A 23,072-nucleotide genomic window follows, 5' to 3' on the forward strand; every position below is an offset into this window, starting at 1 on the left:
ACAATAGTGGATGCCATCACTAGCAGAAATACCTCCTAGCTCAGTAATAGGCTGTATAAACCTTTGAATTTACTTGTTTACTGATAATTATATGTGTGTCACCATTTGGAAAGTTCTGCTTTGTGCTACTCTATGCGTGTGTTTGTTTATCTCAGTAATATAAATAATATGGAGTTTTAATTTTCCATTTTAATCATAATGGTATTATACCAGCTACAACATTTCAGCCTAATCATACACCAATATAGTTGTTTATTACACCCTCCCTGCAACAGTGAAATCTCTTTTTTTATTTGTTTCTGTGGTCTAACCTACACCAAGTGGTTTGCCACAGTTGACTGGTTTGTGCTTATAAAATTTGGTAGATTTGCTATCCAAATACTAACCAGATCTTTGCTCTTACATTTTAGGAAAGTTAAACTTTCAACTGAAGTCTTTCCCCTGAAGTGTCCTGTAGTTCTTCAGTCCACCTTCTGAAGGTCTGGATCACTATGTTTCCCTGGGAATCTGGCAAGGATGCAAAAAAAGAGCTGTCTGAGAACCTTCTCTCAGCATTTTATACCCCTATTTTCTCAAGGAGTAGCTACATATTCTCCTTATGGAACATAGTACCTCGGAAGCAAAGTCAGGCAATATTCTAATGTTTTCACCCCCGTGTTAGACCACGGTGGTTTTGTAGTTAAGATTAAATAAATTAGTTGGGAATATGGCAGTTGTATAGCAAAACCAAAACCAACCAAACAAAAAAGCGCAACAAATGGAAGTAAAGAACATTTAGGGGTATGCAATAAATTCAAGCACTGCCCTCTCTTTATAAAAAGGACTTTCTTCACATCCATCTGATCTTCTTTGCATATTCACATCTCAAACATAATATCCTGGCCTCAGATTGATAGAAGCTGGAGTATCTCCAAAGTCTGAAGCAGTAGCGTCTCACTTATTGTTTAACCCTTGGATATTTATATCCATGTGCTATATCATTTATAGAATCTCTTATTCATCTAGAGTGTTGTTTTTCAGTAGGTCAGATGTCAGATTTAACTTGCCAGTCGTAATGGGGTTTCTGCAGAGATGCAGAGTAAGGGCTTTTTGTTCATCATTGTGTTTTGCACTATTAAGTTCTCACCACTGAGTTAGAGTTCACCTTGAGAGCTGTCTTCTGAAATGTATAATGAAGAGTTAACCACTATAAAAGTTGCCACCTTGCAATCTACAAAGGGCTGTTCCTAAAATGGCTGATCCAAAAGCAAGTTCAGCAGTGGCAGATAACATTTACTATACGTTAAACGTAGACTTGTATTGATTTTGAGCAATATTGAGCATAGTCTATATAAGTCTCAAACCGATATTAAAATGCTTTCTGACACTGTGCATTAAATGAATGCAAGATGTAAAAGGGAAGGTGAGCACTGTGAGCACCTCTCAATTGAGAGGCGTGCTCAGCAGAAAGCTTGTTTGGCATAACCCTCATCCAAGACGACTCCAAACAGTTTCATCCAGAGCTTCTCTTCAAGCGATCACATCTGAGCATCTGACTTCCTGAACTTGTGAACTGGAAATTTAACCTAATTCAATCTTGCTCCGACTGGTGAAGATCGTGCTGGTACGGGCTGTGGGCAGGCCAGCGGCCCCGCTATTTGCGGCAGTCCCCAGGACAACTGGCATGCCGCGGAGGATTCCACCGCCCCCCAGAAGAAGCCGGCAATGCAAGCCTCTGTCTTTCTGAAGTCAGTTTCATTTACTGTATTGTTGTACCCACAACGGCCAAAATTATTGGCTCCAATCCTGCCAACACCCATGTTTAACTACACACATGCGAGCTGCACTACCGAGTTCAATAGGACTATTCTCGAGCGTAAAATAATATCCTTGTCTCCAGTTTGGGAACTAGCTGAAACCATCTATTTAGAGGGGCACTGCCGGGCTAAAATAATGCGTCTATTTAAAACGCTGCCTTTGCCCGGGCCCGCACCGCTGACGGGGGTGGGTGCGGGGGTGCTTCGGCGAGTGCTCGGCTTCCCCCGGCCGGGGCGGGCAGGGGGGCGGCCGTTCACCGCCGCTGAGGAGGCTCCCGGCGGGCCGGGACCCGCCCGGCTCCCCGCAAGGGCCGGCTGTCAGGCGCGGCGCGGGCAGGGAAGCCGGGACCCGCCACAGCCCGCAGGTCCCCCGGCGGGGCGCGGGGGCGATTCTACCGCGGTTTTCGCCCAGGTGGCGGAGGGAGGGAGGGAGGGAGGTGGGTGGGCAGCCGCCCCCGGCGGAGGACGTCTGTGGCTGGCCCCTTCCCCCGGCGGTGGCGCGGGGCGATGCCCAAGATGGAGCCCGCTCGCCGCCCCGCGACACCTCAGGTGTGAGGGACCCGCGCGGCTGTACCTCCGCCCCGCCCCGCCCTCGTCCGCTGGCCGCGCGCGCCCCGGCGCAGCTCGCGCAGACGCGCGCCTTCCCCGCCCCCCCGCACCCCCCCCACCCCCCCGCGGCGGGAGCGCGCCCCGCGGTGCGACGGGGGCGGGGGTGCCGGGGAGGTGATAGGCGCGGGAGCGCGCCTGCCTGGGCTCTTCTCGCTGTGCCGGCGAGCGGGCAGGAGGAAGGGGAGGGAGAGCGCGGCCGCGGGTCCCGCCGACCCTCTCCCCGCGGAGGGGCTGCAGCTTCCCGTGAGTACCGGCCTGGCCCTCCCCGTCCCCGCGCCACGCTTCAGGCTGCGGGAGCTGCCCCGCCCGCCGCACCGGCAGCCGGTGGCCGCCCCGACGGTGAGGAGCCACCCGCCCGCACCGCCTGGGCCGGGGCTCCTCCGTGGGTACGGGCGGGCGGGGCGCAGCGCGGGCTGGTCGCCGGGGCGCGGAGACCTTGTGCGGGCGACGCCGGCAGCCGCTTGATGAGGAGGCACCTGGTGAGGCCGCCCGGTGCGGCGGCGGCCGCTGCGGGGGGCTTTGTTGCGGCGGCCGGTGGGGACCTCCCGGGGGCGGGCGGGCCGGCTATAGCGCGTCGCAGCCGCGGAGCGTCGGAGCCGGGCCCGGTCCCGGTCGGAGACGCTCCGCGGCTGCGACGCGCCCACGTCCCTCAGCGGGTAGGTCGCCATTTCGTGCGCTGGCCGGCGGGGGCGAGGGCCCGGCGGGGGCGGTGGCGGGCGGCGTGTGCGGGAGGGAGCTGTCTGTGCTGAAGCGCCGGGATCCGCGTTTCGCCTTTTACACGTTTATTTATCAGCTGCTGCGCTTTTTTTTATTTAATTCCACCCCCCCACCCCCCCACCCCCCCTCCTTTCTGCGCTTTGCTTCCTGCGGCGAGCCGCAACGCCGGTTTTGTTTAGGTATTAAAATAGCTGGAATGTGGCTGGATCCCGAGCTGTTCCTATTTGCCCTTGTTCTGCTTCCTCTCTCTTGATGGCGATTAACGCAGAAAATTGCCACCAAGTCTCAGCAGCAAAGACGCCTGCTCTTCCCTTAAAAAAGTAATCGCTAACTAAACCTTCAGCAACCGCTGAACTCGGCATAGATGGGTTAGTTTTGAAGTCTGAAATGTGTTTAAACCAAGGCTTCGGAGTCTTAAGTGTAAACAGTACCTGATTAATAATGGCAAGCTGTTTAAATATTTACGATCATAGTGTGTTTCAGCACAGTCAGTACGGCTGCTGATATTGACAAGTAATCTGTGAAAGGAATACTGCTTCTTGGCTGTCTGTATAGTTAGGTAAAACAATGGAAAATGTGATATGTAATTCTGCAATGGGACCTATAGATCATGATACAGCGTTCTTTTATCCATAAGGTCCAGCTTTTCGTCATTTAAAGAAGCCAATATTAACCACCTGGGTTTCTGTTTTTCTAATTTTCCCTGTCTTTGTATATTTCTTTATTTCTGAGTATTAAAATAAATTTTGATTCTTAATTAAGTATATTACAGAAAAGGTAGATGAAACCTGAAAACTTGATTGTGTGTAACAGGTGCGCTATTAATAATTTCAGCTTCTTCCATAATTTAATATAATAGATGTGGTAATTTATGGATAGTAGTTATATGGGACTGTGCGTAGAATAAGTCACTGTACAACATCAGAAGGCATCTGGACTTTAAGTTTTGAGAGCAGCGTATATACCAGGAGATGCATCTTTGGTATAGTGCTATATATATATACCAATATATATATGCTGGTATTCTTTGGCAAAGAATTGGCTGGAAAGAGAAGGATACTGTAGTATTACAGACTATCTCAAAGGACCTACAAGTCAGAAACCTGACATGCAGGTGCAGCATATTTATAATATTTGTCTAACCTGTTTGTTATTGCCACTTGTATGATTACACCTCAGACATTTGTTAAGTTGATGGTTGTCCTTAGTTTTGAATAGGAATTGCACAGCAAGTGACCAGAGTTGCTAAAAAGCTTGATACTAAAGTCTGTAAAAGTTACTTGAATTTCAAAGTACTGTGAAATTCACTTGGGTGTCTAAAATTAGTTCTCAGACTGTATCAATACGGAATTGGGAAGGTGTTGTATTGTGAGAGTATTGAATGTAGAGAAGCAAAACCAGAAAACTACTTGACGTTGACAGAACTCAGGATCCATTGAATGAATTCACATTCTGGATTGTGCAAAGGCAACGTAGCTCAGGGAAAACTGTACCGCTGTGTGACTACATCAGATGATGGGGTACTGTGTACCAGCTGGTGTTAATGATGGAGCTAAAACCCTCTTCGCAACTTGCAGAATAAATCCACGATTAATTATACTCATATTGGTATCTTAGTTCTGTAGTCTTACTGGTCATGGTAAAAATACTCAAAAGTCATAATGCTCAAGGTGAATGAGATCACCAGAATATGAGCCTTAGTTATCGTTCCTTATCTTCTTGCAGCAAGCATAATATAGAGCATGTATACCACAGCTTGTTTGATAAGAAGGGTTGTAATCAGAAAATTTGGCTTTTTAAAATGGTCTTTATTTTCAGAAAATGAAATAACAAATCCAGTAGATGCTTACTGTTACCTTCTGTTAGTTTGTTGTGCTTTGGTGTTCCTCTCTGGTACTCTGCCATCACTCTGGTGGTGGCAGAAGCTTTAGTAACCAAGTTACAGTTTTGGAGGGTTAATGAAGTGTGTCTCTGACAGATTTTATTGGTTTGAGGATTCCAATTTCAAGTCCGGAAAAGGTAATGCTAGTCTCCCCATTCTTCCTGCTGTAGGGGAATGACTCTATATGGTATCTGGACGTAACATATAATATGTTAAGGGTTTGGGCATATATTATGTTAGTAGATTATTGCACAGCTCAAATAACTCAATCAGCCTAAAAATTAGATCTCTTTTGCCTGCGGCTGTGGAATTGCTGTTAGTCTGTAGTTTCATTCATTTGTCCCAAATCACCTTGAACTCTGATTACTTTACCTTCTAGTGTATTGAAATAGTACAGTAAAGCTGGGCTATTCAGTGTTCACTGGATATGTTACTATTGTTACGTGTTATGAACAGAGTTGGTAAAACGGGAAGCCATACAGAGAAAGTGTATCTGCGTAATGTAAGCTGAGGGAATAATGTAGGAGGTTGTCTGCTGGGCAATATGCAATGAATTTGATTTTGCCTTTCTGAGTGGGCTGATAGTATTCAAAAAATTCAGTTATACTTTCTACGCAGTGATAATCTGTTGCATTTTAAATTGGTAAGTATGTGTATTGCCTATTCAGTTTAGTATTAAAGATACTGTAACTTACGCATTTATTAATAGTCTTGTAAATATAATGTTAAGGGAATTTGTAAAGAGTTAATCTCCAATAAGAAGATTAACATGATGCACCATAAGTTTTGTCCTGCCATTTGTTAACCAGGAAAGGATAGTTGCAAGCTAGCTGTATTGCTAGCTTCTGAGCTTATTCTGAGCTACTGGAGGCTGGCTGAGCTTTCAGTTATTTACCTCAATAGAAAACTGAAAGGGAAAAAGTGAACAAAGGAGGTCTGTTTTGCCTGTCCCACTTGCTGGGCTGTTGTCTTTGCCCTTTTCAGTGAAGGAGGGGGTAGAGCTGGGTCAAAGTTGAAGAACACTGAAAAGGAATTCAAGTCTTATATTGAAATCTGAATGATAGCTTAGTTTGAGTACCGAATGCATTTGTTTGAATTGATTTTTTTTCTATCTGTGGCAGCTTTAACTGACAGATGGTGATGGACTGGCATATAGACTGCTAGAAGGTACAGCTAGATATGTGTTTAGACCCCGATTAAGATGCTCAGTAAACAAGTACATATCTGATGAGACTTTCAGTACTGGAGATACTGATGCTAGACACTGTGCGACACACTAGACATTTGATTGTGTGAATTAAGGGCAGACCTTTGCAGCTGGCATACATTCAGACTTACTTGTCTGGCCTAATTGCATTGCAAATACTCCTCTGGATTGCTCTTTAGCTTCTCCCTTCTAGTAAATGTTGAATAAGTACAGAAATGTTCATCTGGATCCTCTATTAGCTGTTGTTAAGAAGCTTTCAATTTTTTTTTCTTTTGCTCTATGAATCAGGATAAATGTATCTTAGTATTCATTTTGTGAATACACTGTTTTCCTACACTGTTTCAGTTTTGAAATGGCTCAATTCATAATGTCATTACAGCTTTCCCCTTGTTAACTTTTTAGCATGGAAGCGTAACAGCTTGAATTATAAAATGTTTCTGTAAGAGCTCACAGTACCCCCATTCTACTTTAAGCAACTAAACTTTATATAAAAAGCAGCATTTCACGCAGAGCATCTCAGATGCACAAAAATAGCCAAGCAAGGAAAAAAAGAGCCAGTTCAGCTTATGTAGACGTGATAACTTTAAAAAACAGCCACATTAGAAAGGAACTAGCTGTCTAAATCATCAACTAAATCAGACAGAATCAGTACAAACGTAGTCTCTCTGAATTCTGTAAATACTCATGTAAGACTGCTGAATTTGGATGTATCTCAGTGGGAATACAGTTGTCCTAATACTTCGTCTGCACCGTTAGGTATATATGACCTTTTAATTTCCTCTGGTTTAAAGTAAATTGTTACTGTTTAACAGCTTGTCTGAGGAAAACATCCATAACTTCCTGGTTGTATGAGTTAGTCTTTGGCCACTAATTAGGCTTTTCCAGACAGCTACCCAAAATATTAACATACCATTTTCCTTTACACTGTTATCTCAGTGAGGAGCTTACAGTGTTTATACATATTTTCTTTGTCTTTCTGATGTGTGACTGTCACTTCTAACTTCCTCTTTTCTGTGTTTTCAGTGTTGTTGCATTTGTCCAACTTGATTCTGAGGGTTCATATAGAGGAGTTGCCTTTACGTTGTCACAATGCTGTAGGGCTCTGTGTGTGTCTGTGTGTACGCAAAGGCATTGTATATAATCAATTAGTGCAAAAGACAGCTTTGTACAAGATTTGGAGTCAGGGAACAGTTCTGCTGGTGGAGAATGATACTATGGAGTTAACTGACCAATGCATAGGCACTGGCTAAGGGAAGTTTTCCTGCTGAATACTGCAATGTGGGCAGGGTAGTAGAAATGAACAAAATTCAAAGAAAGGAGATAATGAATTATGCCAAAAAAAAAAAAAAATCCATGAGGAGAACCACTGTACAAGGAGAAGGATGAAGAACAAAATGTATTACTGACTTCTGCATGAGAAAGAAGTGGTGGAAGTGAGGGAGTTGGGAACAAAATTTACTGGAAATCTTAAAAGAGAAAAGGCAACAGTCTTGGGGGTTCTGAGTAGAATAGATTGAGAGGGAATGTATATACAACTCATGCATAAAAGTGTGGGATGAAGCAGGGGATAGCTCCTTGGTGTGAGGTGGGAAGTGCAACCAGTCTTGAGGGAGGGAAGAATTTTGAAGAGCATGTCAAAAGCAGGGAAATGCGTTACTTGAAGGGGAGCAGAAAAAGAAAAACGAGAATTTGTCTTACTGTTGGTGAAGGGTTGAGGGATTTTTTGCTAGGAATTATCAAATCAGGCAATTTGAAGGAAAATGTTACATACCCCTGTTATCTTCAAGGCATATTCCCTGACATTTAAAGGGCATTTCAAGAGTATTTAAAAATTCAGTGTTGTTCATCAGTAGGCTTTTACACTACAAGTTACCTTTGGTAACAGGATAGACTGTCCTCTTCACTACTACTCCAGTGTTAAAGAAGGACTAAAAAGTGGGGTTTCCTGCCACTGTTCACCTCTCTATGGGAATCAAAATGCTGGAGGTGCTTGACATGCCTTCTTCATTACAATTTTCAAGTGATACCAGGAAGTGGTAAACTTGGCAGTGGTTATTCGTTTGGTTGGATAAACAGTGACTTGGTTTAATGACGTGGTTACTGCTGCTCATGAGTAGGCTGGAATCTGTAGGTCCCTCCAGCAAACCCTCCCAACCTGTAGACGGATGTTGTAGTATCCGGACAAACTAAATATACAGTAGGAAGCTTAATTCCCTTGAGTTGCTGCTCTTTTCTTGAAGATGAAAGGTGTTTTTTTGGTTTTCAGCTCAGCTGAATTTGGTAGTTTTGTTGCAACTCTTCCATGGCCACAAACAAAGCCTGGTTCTCACCTTGGGTGAGATGAGATGTTAATAGTTTGTGCTAGCTGTTTTACTGTTTTTTAATCTGTTCTGTCTAGATATTCTTACTGAAGCTCACAAAAGGGAGCTGTATTTCTTTTCCTTTCCCATCCTTGCAAAACTGTCCACGATTTGAGTTCAAGTTTACAAAAGGGGAGCTGTGCATAAAAAGAGAAAAGAACAGAAATGGAGTTTTTGCATGCAGTTTTGGTTGGACAAACTGAGGCCTCTAGTCATTCTTGAGTCCTGAAGCAGTAAGTTTTGTGTTCTGGGCCCAGCTGCTGTGAAGAATGGTGTTCTCCATGGATGGTGAGCATTTTCAGTTATGAGCAATGTAATGGTTCCACTGTGACGAGGTTTTGTTGTTGTTAAATCTGTTCAGGACATAATGGCAACCTGTTTTCCACATTGTGGATTGAGTTCTGAGTAACATTAACAGCTGGAGTTGGGATTGTGATGCATCAGTATTGCAGTGATCAAATCTGGAAGTCGGGAAAACAAGAGCCCTTGTGACTGGAGGTATTGGACGGGGTATGGTCTTTTCACCAGATGTAAAGAAGACCTGCTTCCATTTAACACCATTTCTTATTTATAGTGTATTTCACAGACACCAAAAGATAGGGAATATCTTGGCAATGAAGCTGGAAGGAGGAGCATATGTTCTTGAGGCTGTTGCAGAGAATCCAGTCTTCTGAGCTTCTCTTTCAGTGGCAGGTGCCATTATTCTTCCCTAGGCATAGGTTTGATTAGGCCATGGAACAGATAAGAACTATTATCACTCTTACTGCAATCCAGTCCAATTAATACTGTAAGGGTGTTTGTAACATCAGTGGGTGTGTGAAGGAACCACCCTTCATGTTGGAGCTGTGTGTACCTTAGGTATAATTCAGCTTGCTTTTGTCTACTCATGAGCTGGTTTTTGGTTAGACATCTAAACCAACCAACAAATCTGATGTCAGTGTTCTGCATACCAAGTGTATTTTGAATACTCCTGAAGTTTTTCTGTGTGGTTTATACGTCATCTAATGTCTTTAAAAGCATCACATAATGAAGGAAAGAGGATTCCACCTACTGCTTCTCTGAGATTGAAGGCATAGAGCTGGGAAAACAGTTTTCTGTAACTTTTTGCTGGATATATAATACAAAGCACATATGGAAGCTGCATGACTGCTCCCCTGTTACATGGGCTAACATGTGGCTGTCACAGGAGCAGCACTAATAACTGGACTACAGACCCTGGTCCATCCTTACTGGATGTTTTTATCTATATCTATCTTGCATGATATACAAAATCGTAGAAGTTTCTATATTTTACAGCTCTGACACCTTTCATGTGCAAATAGTCTTTTAAATATCTCGTTTTTTCCCTCAAAAGCATTTCATGTATTTATGGAACTTGGAGTCTAGTAGCCAGCATTTCAGTGTATTACAGGGTGTAACATCTTTTCCCAGCCAATATCAAACATCTAATATCAATATAAATTGAAACTTCAGGTGTTATTATAGGGAATTTTGGAAAGTTTTCTGCTTTCTTGTAGTTTGGGCAAAATGAGGAGCATCTTAAATTATCTGCTAGCTATTTCTGCATGATAAAGTTGAATCACAGAACAGTCGGGGTTGGAAGGGACCTCTGAAGATCCAGTCCAAGCCCCGGCGAAAGCAGGTTCACCTAGAGCAGGTTGCAGAGAGTCACATACGTCCAGATGGGTTTTAAATATCTCCAGAGAAGAATACTCTGCAGCCTCTGTGGACAGCTTGTTCAGAGCTCTGTTACCCTCAAGGTAAAGAAGTTCTTGCCCATGCTCAGTTGAAATTGCCTGTTTCTGTCCATTGCTACTTGTCTTGTCGTTGGGACCCGCTGAAAAGAGCCTGGCCCCATCCTCTTGACACTCGCCCTTAACATATTTTTACACTTTGACAAGATGAAGTATAAGCAATTACATAACTGGAAAGCAAGCCAGCCCAGGTGACTAAAAGCTAAATTATCTGTTAGACCTCGTAGGTGGTAGTTGTATGAAGTACACTTTTAACTTAAAAAAGATAAAACATGTGGGAACATACAAAGGTGAGTGTGACCACGAGAGGGCAGACACATTGTTCAATGACTCCAAACCAAAATCCTTAGAAAAAAGACTGCCTGTGGCTGTAAAAATACGGGGGGTAACGACTGAATAAGTAACACAGTATCGATATACAGAATTTCATACACTGAAAAATATAATACTATTTAGTGTTTAAGATGAAAGTAAATATGTCTGCTTAGAACTCCTCTGTGGTTTTGTATTTCTACAGTGGAAGTCACAACAGTTCATCAGATCATGTAGTTTGACTTGTAAATAGTGAGTTGTTAAACTTAACCCATTTACCTTTATATTGAGTCCAGTAATTTTAATTCAAGCATGTTTTCCAGGACCATGTCCATCTTCATTTGAAAATGAAAAATGCACTCTTTTAATAGTTTCTTTCTTGTAGTTAAAGAATAACTTAATTCTGTCTGAATTAAAGCTCATGTTTTCATAAAGACCCCCCAGCATTTACATATTCTTCTTTTCCTTTTTATTATTAATAATATTTGTGTGCTTTAAAGCATGTAATTTTGCTCTTCGGTGTGTAATGGAAAATAAACGTTATGGGCCTAAAATTAAATACTTCAATAAAGTAGCCTTTTTCAGGAATTCTGTACTGTTGTTTTTAGTGAAAGATGATGTTGAGTAATTTTTATTTAGCTTTCTTGCTAGGAATGTAGGTGCTTAATTAAAGCATATCCTGTGTTGGCTTTTACTGTTCATCGCATCATCTCAAGATACAGTGGTAGTGTCTTTATTTTCCTCAAAAACTCTCTTAGAAAGGAAAGCAAAGTCTTTATCCCATTGTTTCAAAGTCACAGTATTCTTTAGAGGCAAGTCTTAAGAGCTTTGGTTGCCCCCTGGGGGTCTCAATTCTACCAGTTGTGCTGCAGTGAAGCATCATCAAAATAGCCTTAAATGCTGGCCCAGATTTCCCATTTCCCCACTGTTGTTTTCAGCAGGCAAGGTTACCTTAACAGCAGGATTTCTGGAGAAGTCCTTTGTAAAATGGTTTGCAGGTATCATCCCCAAAATTTGTATCTGTGGGAATTTCTCCAGGTTCTGAAGTTGTATATTCCTATATTCCTCTTCACAACCTTCGTGCTCCCATGGCATTGAAATATGGGCGTAGATTTCTCATTGCATCCTGGGAAATACACCAGCAGAATTGAGAGCAGTATCACAGGAATTAATGATTTATTAGGATTTGTATCTTCATAGTTCACTTGGCAAATGTGTATGAGCTCCCTGCCCCCCTCCCCCCCCCCCCCCCCCCCCCCCCGATGTCTAGAAGCATAGAAACATCTGAAAATAAACCTCAGTTGCTCTTAATTGTTGGTTGATTTTTGCATCTGGGTTTTTGAAAATTTCAGTTAAAGTCATAAGACTTGATAACTCTACAAGGGCTGAATTCTGTCCCTTTAATACAGTGACATAAACACAACTGTAGAGAACACATGCAATAGCTGTATTCTGTTGGTAGTTAATGCAAAAGTCGGCATTAGTAGGAAGATTGGCCTTTATGTTCATTATATTGTATAGATGCTTACAAGTGTTTTCTTTTCTCTCCCGAGGTAAAAGCTGTCATAGAAGAGTCAGAGATCTCTGTGAGTCCCACGCCCGGCTTAGTTTAGGTGACATGATATTGAAAAACACACCAACAGTTGCAAACCATACTCATGACAAAGAAGTTTCACACAGCAAGCTAAAGTAAATAAATACCATTGGTTTTATTATTGTAGATAGGAAAGTTCAAATTGGACATTAATATCTAGCTTCCTGTTTTGACTGCTAATAAAAAGACATATTAATTAGAATGGAAGAGATAAGAGTAAGAAAGTGCTGAAACCAGAATTAAGTGTGAAGATAACAAAATAAGGGAGACAGAGCAAACATTAGAGGTCTATTTAATTATATGCAAACAGCTACTATCAGAATAGAATGATGATTTCTTGTTTACTAAGAGAAAACCTCGAGCTATTTTAGTGAATAGTAATGACTGTGAAGTATTGTCTGAAATGGCAAAGAATTAAGTAAAAAAAAAAAACCATAGTGAAAAAAAAAATTGGTTGTAAGATTCTCCTTATAAATACTGCACGTCTGTTCCTTGTCTTGCTGCTCACAAGTGGGAAAATGACCTTTCACTGGTGGCATGTTGATCTAGGCTCCAGTGATTACTCCCCAGACTAGAACACACACACAGACACGCACACACACACGTTCTGAATTGTGATAGAATGCCGAAATGAAATAGCAAGTTAGTACAAGCACATATTTCTCTGAAGATGCAAAATAATGCTGATCCCTAAAGTTGAGTGCCTGACTTATCCTGGATAGTAAAGGATAGTGTGAGACATCTGCTTCTGAAAGCATGTCTATAAAAATAGTTGAATATTTGCTTTTATTAATGGGATGTTTTATCTATGGTTGTGGGAAATTATAATTCACTATGGTAAGCTAATGCACTACTTTGACTAATATTTGATGGTTTTCAAAAATAGAACTCGGGATTAGTGGAATTATGAATTTGCATTTCATAATGAATTATTTGATTATAATTAGATTAATTTCCCCCAGTTTCAATATTAAATTAGTTTTATAATTAACAAAAGAAGGAACTAAATTGATGTTGTGTTAGCCTTGCCTTGAAATAAGACTTGGAATTCAAACCACTTTATGTACTGTTAAATATATTGCTGTTCGTCATTAAATATTATCTATCAAAATTAGAGCTATTGGTAATTTTTAACACTAAATATCGCTGGACAAACCCACCCATCACTTTTCTGATAGAATACAAAATGTAACTCAACCTTTGTAATGTAATTCAATTTCTGAACACTAGTTCTCAAACAAAGACTTGCACAGTCTGTGAGTAGGACCCAGAAGAACAACATTTTTTAGGTCCCTTGTCTTCTTTATCCCTCCATTGCTGTTTCTACCATCCTGTGGTAGACTTTCAAATACCTGCTATTAAGGCACAGGCAAGTAATTAGTATGTAAATCTTATTTTGAATGCATTGTGTAATAAATAGTAGGCACAATACTGTAAAACAAAACTTAAATGTTCCTTTTAAGAAGGCTTACATAAATGTAATTAGACAGACTTTTGAAGTAAGTATCTTAAAACCTTTGTTTGTTGTATAATGACCTCGTGAGTTTTCATACAAAATTATTTTCTAAATTTTGTGTGTTCTTTGAGGCAGTGGTTATCTGTTCAAACACTACCAGTCCTAATGAGATTGTAATTTATGATTACAGCTTTTAGACACAATTAATGGGTACAATGCAGTTCGGTTTTTTAACTTTACATTTTTAAAGAATATTAAAGCTTGCTCCACTAAATACATTGACACTGGTCAGAAAAATATTATTATTTTGCTGTCCAGTACTACAGTTTAAGAACGGTGTGTGAAAGGACATGTTTGTTGTAAGTAGTCTACTTTCAGAAGTATTCCATGTAGCGTACCTCACTCATCAAAAGTTTTCTTTGCTATTAATGAAGCTGGATTTGAGGCCATTAATCTTATTGGGGACATGGAAAAGAAAACTTGGATTTATATACAGCTAGTTTAATTCTGAATAGTGCTTTAATACTGAAAGGCTAACAGCTATATTGCAAAGAAAATCTCCTGCAGATGGCTGAGGGAGATGGCACCATTATAGAGTTTGGAGAATCAGCATGGCCAGATTATCCTCACTGACTTAATCTTCAGCATGAATGGATGATATGGTGTTATAATCAAATTTTTAATTAGATTAACAAAACTTGATGACAGAAAGGTAATGAGTTTTGAGACTTTATTTCATTAAACTTTGAAGTGGGGGGTGAGGAGGGTGGAGCTTCCCTTACACATCCAGCCAACTGTCCAGAGAATTGATAATGGTTTTAATGTTAAACTGACAATTTCTAATTATTACAAGTATCATCATACAGTAGCTACAAATAAAAAGCTTTCCGTTATATGTATTTCTGTTTATTCTCCAAGCTGTGGTTTCTGCTAAGGTTATTTTATTTGTATTTATTTTTCAGGTTATGTATTAATGTACTATAAATGTAAAAGTGCCCAAATTGGCTTCCTGTGAGCAAGTTTAGGTCAGAGAGCAGGAAAGTCACTTTTATGCAGTGCTGTCTGATCTGAGGTCAGTATTAGTCAAGGGGTTGGTGTCCATTCATAGTCAACAGTATAACTGACCTCTTCAGCAACTTTGAGTGTTCTTCTGTAACTTAATACATGTACACATGTGTTATCCCTGTGGGTTTTTTTCTTGATTGTCTGATCCCTTTACTGTCTTGGATAATTGAAACGTAACTGTGCTGTTTCAGGTTGGGGGGGTGGGGGAAATGAAGATGGGAATGATACCATATGAGGAGATGACTGTAGTGCACATTGCCACCAGTTCCCAGCTGGTCCTAGGGTGTAAGCTGTGTGTAAGATATACTGCCACCCATCACTATCAGGTCAAGACAGTCACTGTATAAAGGTCCTAGCTAAGGAAAACTGTTGGAATCACTTAATGGTGTATATAAACAAATAAGAATAAAAGCAAGCTTGGGTGTTGTGGTTTTTTGAGAAGCCAGAGTTATGAAGCTGATTACACTTGGACTGATCTGAAAACTTGTAATCTAAGTGGTAGATACCTTCGCTTGGGTAATACTATTCTAATCCTATCTGGGTAGTATTTTAAAGTACTTGCAGGAGCATTGGTGACACAGTGAATTTACTGTGAGTATTTGAGGAAAAAAAGTGTGAGAAGTATTTGGGGGTTTATTTTTCCATCTGGTGTCATTAAGATTACAGGAAAATGTCTCAGTCTTTAGGGCTTTTTCTGATCTGCCTTCTATGTAAAATGGGAGTAATGCCTCTAGGATTAATCTGAAGCTTGAATTGGGCTTTTGATCACTTTCCATCATTTAGTTCAGCGCACTTTTGATAAAACAGATATTTCTAGGTATTATGTCAAAAACTTTAATCTGGAAACCATTAAGGAAGCAACACAGATGCAGACAAAGTAGGCTTAATGTGGTGGTAAATGTTGGGAAGTGATGGGGTAGTGTTTTCCTTGAAAAAGACGATGTAATCCTTTGTCTCCAAGTAACTTTCCTGATAGTGTTGCACAGTCAGACAGCTCTTTGTTTAAAGGGTGGATAGGAAAAGTAATTGACTGGTTTCTGTTTTGTTGGGTAACGCTCATCTGGAGAATCTAATTTCTCAGATAGGGTCTGGTGGTTCTTTACTGGATGGTGATGGGAGTCTTTTAAGCTGGATTAGATGAGACTCCACAAAATGTTTTCTGCCGTTTGTGCAAAACGTGTTTCTCTTTGTTACTTTAAGTTCTGCATGAAACGTTTCCTGGCTGTCCTGCATGTATACAGAAGACTGCTGCGTAGCCGGCAACAGTTTTGGCTGCCTTGGGGATTCTCTGGGAATGTCAGGTTCTCTACCTAGGATGCTATTCAGACACTTAGGTGTACAAGCAACTCTTACCAGTTGGCCTATGCACGGCAGGAGCTGCCTGGGAAAACTTCAGGAACTGACCACAATTCCTAATTGGAGAGGTCCTGTTTACCAGCTGCTTTGTTGTAAATGCAGGTGGAAGTTCAGTCAGTCACCATGCTTTGCAGGGACACAAGGGACTGATTTGAGAGATTTCAGATGAACAGTTTCTGAACCATGCTGGGAGCTGGTGAATATGTGTGCTGGATATGCGCACAGGTGTAGTCTTGATACCTAAGACTCTTAACTACAGGATGCACTTGAATTTCATTCTTTCTTTTTTTCTCCACAAATTCTGTAGACCTTGGCACAATATAAAGTATATTGTTTTAAACCATAATTTGATAGTAGAATCAAGATAAAGGAACTGATACACGCTTGAAAAAGTTTCTGGGAAATTTTTACAGTATTTTGCCATTTTTTATGGAAGCACAGTATGTCGTAAAGTGTAGTTTCTGTGCTAGTGTTTGCTGCTAACTTTACAGCCATTGCCACATACAGCATGTGGTGTTTCAAATAGGGTACTATAGCTTCTGGAATTGGAGGTTTTTATTCTAATGACAACAATGGTGTAAAAATGTTAGTACTTAGTCAGGACAGCGTAGCAGTAGAGTTGAGCAATGGGAAATTGCAGCAAGTCTCTGACCTTTCAGTTGATAAAGGCTGGGAGATTATTGCCACAAACATATCCTTCTCTCTTGGGCATCTGCTTTTAGTTGCTGTCAGAGATGAGACCTTGGGCTAGATGGATCTTTGTTGTTATGCTAAGCGAATGTCAGATTTGGTAGGTCATGCAGCACTTGTATTCGCAAATTTAAAGAGACCATCGGACTTAAAACTAAACCAGCTCTGGGCTTGGAAGCCTACTGGACTATCTAGAATATCTTTCTGAGAAATGTTAGTGTAATAATTGAACATATCTGTAAATGTAGCTTTGTGTGTGTGTTTATGCATACTAAGAGTGAAATCTGTCCTCCTAACTTACTCAGCTATACCAGGATTTGAACTATTTGGTATAGGGCAGCAAGCTGGCCTGCCCAGTACAACTTTGTTTTTAGCATTTTGCCTAATGATGAGAAAGAAAAACTCTCTGAAGACCAGTCCAATGAAGTACTGGTCCTTCTTTCATTAAAAGCATTAAGGAATCATTAGCATGTTATATCTAACTTTGAATTTGTTCCTGTGCTGAACAGGGTAGGAGGCAAGTGTTTAAACCAGGGGACTTTTAGAAATCCCTTCCAACCTTAACCACTGTCTGATTCTGCTAGTCCCCTCTCCAAATCAGAACAAGTCTGTCTGTAGTTCTTCTGTGGGTGAATATTTCAGAAGTATAGGAAGGAAGAACACACTTTTTTTTTCCAGAGATCAGGGCACAGAAGTAGGCGATCATGGTTCTATTTTTTTGCTGGCCTTCAGGGGTTTCAGTCACTTCTGCACTTGGTGTCCTCACTGCCAGGACCCAGGGTGTACTGCTTGAAAGTTTCCATCTGCCCTGAGCCCCTGTGCAACAGGGAATGGCTGGGAGAGCTGGTATGCCAGACCACACTCTCTGATGAGCCTGCATTCTGTAATAAATCATCAGCGGCTCTGCTCAACCAGCTCTTCTCACATTGGGCTTGCAGTTGGATCTCTCATCCTTAGGTATGTGCTCTGGCACCTGGCTGAGGAGAAAGCTGGCAGGAGTAACACCATTTCTGCTTCTCAAAAGTAGTTGTGATCCCATCACATCTGACTTCCTCAGTTGTCCTAGAGAACTTGAGGACTTCAGGTTCTTGGTGACATCACTTAGAGGTGTAGAGTGTTACACAGAAGAGAAGTGTTTATCTACCCAGAATATGTGCTTTTGTGCTTGGGGGGACGAATGAAGCCAACTCTCTAGGAAATGCTGAGGCTGAATTGGAACTTGTGTAGTGTATTTGTGTGTCTGCCTACACGCAGGGACTTTTTGATACCACAGTCTGAATTGCTGTTCAGAATTTAAGTGGGATAAGGTGAGTTAGCATAAGGATTAATATTAACTTCCCACCCTAAAGTTATAATCTGCTTTATTAATGGCAAAACTTTGTGTAACCAGCCCACCCCTGGTTGTGAGTAATTCACCAAACTGGAACATCAGGCTTTACTTTGTGGTGATAGTTCTCTAATTTAATTTATATTTGTACTAAAAGACTAGACTTCAGTTCATACTGATGTGCTGTTTATGTATACCACAAAGGCTACAAAAGGGCTTTTGCTTTGAGTACTCCAAAAGCAGTTTGACTACATGAGTGCAACTCCTGGTTTGGATGTTGCATTTGTGAACAGAAGACATTGATTTGATGTCACAAGTATTTTTAACAGGATTACAAAATGCAAATAGCATTATGTAAGACAGATTACCTATGGCTTTAATGCAGGATTGTTTTTAAGCCAGAGGCTACATTTTGCAGGGTTATGTATGTTTGTTTATAACCGAGCACATTAGGATTATACTCAGTAGGATACCATTTTCCAAATCCTTGATATTTTCAGGTTAAATGACTTCATTTTTTAAATTTTAAATTATGAAATTAAAAAGTGAATTGTGATTATTTTTTTAAACAGCTTTCAAGATGGATAGCTTCTTTGTTTAGGATCATTACAAACAATCTGATTTGTGTAGGTAAAATTGGAAAATACTGTTTTCCATCATAACCCCTATAACCTTTTTCTTCAGGCAGAGAGCCACTTGGTTCCAAAAATGCCACAAAAAGCCAAAATGAATTTCCTGCAAGGCAGTGTGTGTATGGATGACGTTTCACGTTGCCAAGCACATCAGTGAAATGTTAATTTTGTACTGAACTGCAAGGAAAATCTTACAGGCAATTGAACTCCAGATGATTTCTGGAAGGTCTCATATGTACAGTACCACAAGTTCTTGACCTTTTAGTGAATGAAATTTCAGGAAGCTTACACAGCTGGCACAGAACAGCTTCATTTGGCTCTGCATTGTTGTCATTGCTTTATGCTCTGAATGCCTGAAATGTGCCACTCCCTATTAGACAGACATGAGAAAGAAAGTCTCTTACAAAGGTAATGTTTCCTTTTGGAAAGCTAAAGTGTTTGATGTACTCAGCAGCCAAGGTTCCCTATTAACAGATTTAACTGGAAGCATGCTTTTTTTGTCCCTGCAAACTAGTTGCAATTTTTTGTATTTCACTGTGGTTTATGCCCAGTTTCATTCAAGTATGTTGACATCTTCTAGTTTGAGCACCAGATTTCTTCTAAACCTTTATTACCTTGGAGTTTTTCTCAGGGAAACATTTGGCACCTGCATTACAACGTGCATTTAATATATACAGGCTGAGGAAGAAAAAGTAGAAACTTAAGAGTTAAAAAAACCCCAAAGATTTGTGAAATGTTAGTATTGCACATAGAAATGCAAGCAAACCCCGCTCACCACCACCACCTATAGCTTGCATGGAGGTAGTTTCTTCCTTCTATTTTAAAGAATAAAGGTTTTCTTTTGTTCTGTGACTTATGTTCACAACTCTTATTACAACAAGCTAGTTTTCCCATCAGCTTAGTTTTCATTTCTGCAGAGCACTGTTCTATGAGTACCAAAATATAGCTCCCAAATGCTAGAGGCTATAAGGAGTTTGAATGTTACGGAGATAATCATAGCCTATCCTATTTAGATGATAAATTCTTGTAGTATTCTCAGTCTGCCATTACTAGGTAGTATTCGGATGGATACTGATGTGGTCTGCAGGGGGATGATTATTTATTTCTGAGAGACTTGAGAAGTGGGATGCTGACATTAAGGATTTTTTGATTGTGATAGCTTCTGGTAAAAATTGGCTGGAAGGCACCTTAAGAAAAGCCCCTTTTAAGTGATTACACACAATTTGTATTCAAAGAGATAAAAATACAATGTGGTGTGAAGTTTGATGTTCTTTGAATGCCAAGGAAGCAGCTGAGAAAGCCCATGGCTTCCTGCTAACCTTGGCTCTCCCTGTACACCTCAGTTTCAAGTAGGCAGGAGTTAGTCCTGGAGACATGTGTTTGGCTCTTAAATGACAGTCTGCTCAAGGACATACCTGTGATTTGCATGGCTTTCACATCGCTGGTCTTGAATATACGGGACTAGTGGAGGTAACACTTTCTTGTACTCATGCTCTGCCTTCTAAAGTGCTGAAAGTGCTGCAACAGAGAAGAGGGATAGAGTTTGGGAGAATGAAATCTGTATAAAGTCACTTGGCAGCCTGCTCCAGGCAGTAGTGATGAAGTCATTTCCTTTAGGTGAAAATGAAGTGTGGGCATTCCCAGTGAAACACGATTATTCAGTGGTGGCTGAACATATTTCAGTAATTTAAGTCCTCTCTAACAAAAATAAACAGTTTTCCCTTACCTCTTCTGTGCTCCCATGCTAACCCCAGACCTTTTCCATGCACTTTTCTAAAGGTATTTGAGCAAATAAAGGTGTTTGTGCTTGCAGCCCAGAAAACCAACTGTATCCTGGGCTGCATCAAAAGAAATGTGGCCAGCAGGTCAAGGGAGGTGATTCTCCCCCTCTGCTCTCATGACACCTCACATGCAGTACGGCATTCAGGTCTGGGGCCCCAATGTAAGAAGGGCATGGACGTGTTGGAGTGAGTCCCGAGGAGGGCCATGAAGATGGTCAGAGGGCTGGAGCACCTCTCTTAGGAAGACGGGCTGAGAGAGTTGGGGTTGTTCAACCTGGAGAAGAGAAGGCTCCAGGGAGATTTTATAGCAGCCTTCTGGTACCCAAAGGGGCCTACAGGAAAGCTAGAGAGGGACTTTTGACAAGGGCATGTAGTGCTAGGACAAGGGGGAATGGCTTTAAGCTGAAAGAGGGTAGATTTAGGTTAGATAGTGTGAAGAAATTCTTTGCTGTAAGGATGGTGAGGCACTGGAACAGTTTGCCCAGAGAAGCTGTGGGTGCTTCATCCTTGGAAGTGTTCAATGCCGTGTTGGATGAGGCTTTGAGCAACCTGGTCTAGTGAAGGTGTCCCTGCCCATGGCAGGGGGGTTAGAACTAGATGATCTTTAAGGTCCCTTTGAACCCAAACTGTTCTGTGATTCTAGGAAATAACCTAATAGGAAATTTTTATGTGACAAATGCTATTAAAATAAGTACTTAAAATTGTTTTTCAAAGTGACAGTTCTGAATTGTCTCAATCACACTTGCAATATAGACTAACCAAGCTCCATGTCTGTTCTTGTTTCCTGTACTAGACATAGGGACTGTGAGTTCCTGGTAAGACTAAGCTGTTTACTTTTCTTACTGTGCATGATTTAAGCCTGTACAAGATGCTTAAGCAAGCTTTATAAAATAAACTGAAACTGGGAGAGAATAGTAAAGACAGCTCTGTGATATGGACGCTTAACTTCTCTTTTCTGGAGTAATATCAGTGTACTCATTAAACTTCCTGAATTTGCCTTCTGTTGTAAATAATGCATGGAAGAAAGTGAAGTGGAAGGACATGCATACAATGCAATTTGTTCTCTGTGTTCTTCGCCTCTCCCTATTGCATCCTCAGCTGGCTCTGAATGGACAGGAGGAGTGAAGAAAAAATTATCTTTCTGAAATGTGTTTTGTAGACCATTACCAAATGTTTTCTGTGCTGAAGTTACTCAATTCATAAAAGGTGAAATAGTATTTGTTGAATGCTTGTAGATGCTGAAATGTTTTTATCACTTCATTTCACACACAAAACTTAGGGATCCACCCTGGCCTTGAGTTGCAGGGCATTAATTAAAATCTAAGTGGTTTTTTTTAATGCAGATAGAAAAAATTATAATAGGGTGAGAGGTAGTAGAACTTTCATATTATGAAAGCTGATTTTTCATTTTCTACAAAAGGTATGTCTAGCAGTGACTCATGTTTAGAACACTAAGCTAAACTGTGATACTTCCTTTGAATTTTAATTTTCAGTGTGAGGTCTATGAATCTTGCCCTTGTAGGTGCATCTGGTCAGAATTAACATTTTCACTACAGTTGAAGTAAAACTTAAGCTCAATATCCATCTTTTAAATTAGGAAATATAGTTTGTAATGTCCAGTATATTTTAGGCCTTGCTATAAGGGTAGCTAAAACTACCACTTACCTTGATTCTAAATTAATCCATTCTGTAGTTTGATATAAGAAGCTGATATTCTCATGGGTTTGTAACCTTTTTCTTAATGAACTAACTATAACTTCAAAATTTTTCCGGCAATCATGTATATGTGTACATTTTTCCTGTGACATATGAGATACAAATAAAGAGTCTTTTGGATGAAGAGTTTTTTCTAGCTTTTGTAGCGAAGACTACAATAGTTGGTACATGAAGATGTGTTTAATATTTGTACATATTGTTTGACATGCCTCAGTTTTGAGTGCTTTCATCCATTGTCAAATTTGGCATTTATTAGTAAATTAATCTATCTTTAGAATTGATTTTTAATTTTTTTTCCTTTGTGTCATTAATAGAAGTATAACTTTCTTTTTTTAAAGAAATCTTGTTGGTGGTAGTGTTTGGGTAATCTTGATGAATGAATGGGACTGTCTGGTTCTCAGAATGAACAGTCTATTGGTATAACATAGTCCCAAACTACTTTTCATTAGTATTTTCTTCTTTGAAACAAAGCATGTCTCTCTGCTTCTTGCCTCCAAGTGCAAAACACCTTGATGAAAACAAGGATCTAAGATGACACACCCCTTGACTAACACTGCTGGTTCTTGGCTTTTGCAGTATGTACCCTGAAATGTGTATTGGGTGAATGGGTGTGAAACAGCACTGTGATGGAACAGTAGGACAGCACTGATTGTTTACCAGGGTGAGAGTGCTGCTGGGAAAAGTGGCGGCTTTCCCTCTTGCCTTCACACTTACTGAGCTACAGGTGTTGGCTTTGGTCTTGCTCTTTTGCACCGCTGCCTCGGTCCAGCTGAGTGATCTGCAGGGCATGTGTGTCACAGGCATGCCTCGTGTCAAGC

General features: G+C 40.8%; 1 protein-coding gene across 19 annotated transcripts in view; it reads left to right on the plus strand.

Annotated features, from left to right (window-relative positions):
* The first annotated feature begins 2,487 nt into the window (after positions 1 to 2,487).
* Positions 2,488 to 23,072, plus strand: part of NRCAM (neuronal cell adhesion molecule) — a 166,131-nt gene continuing 145,546 nt past the window's right edge. For 7 of the 19 annotated variants that reach the window (XM_055712439.1, XM_055712437.1, XM_055712441.1 and 4 more), the window contains exon 1: positions 2,489 to 2,648. The gene's annotated coding sequence lies outside the window, so the exon portion shown is untranslated. Of the gene's footprint in view, positions 2,649 to 2,703; positions 2,885 to 23,072 lie in introns of those variants that run through there. The other 12 variants (XM_055712431.1, XM_055712434.1, XM_055712432.1 and 9 more) reach the window with 5 other exon arrangements.

This window comes from Falco cherrug, chromosome 5 (assembly GCF_023634085.1).
Source record: "Falco cherrug isolate bFalChe1 chromosome 5, bFalChe1.pri, whole genome shotgun sequence".
NCBI lineage: Eukaryota > Metazoa > Chordata > Aves > Falconiformes > Falconidae > Falco > Falco cherrug.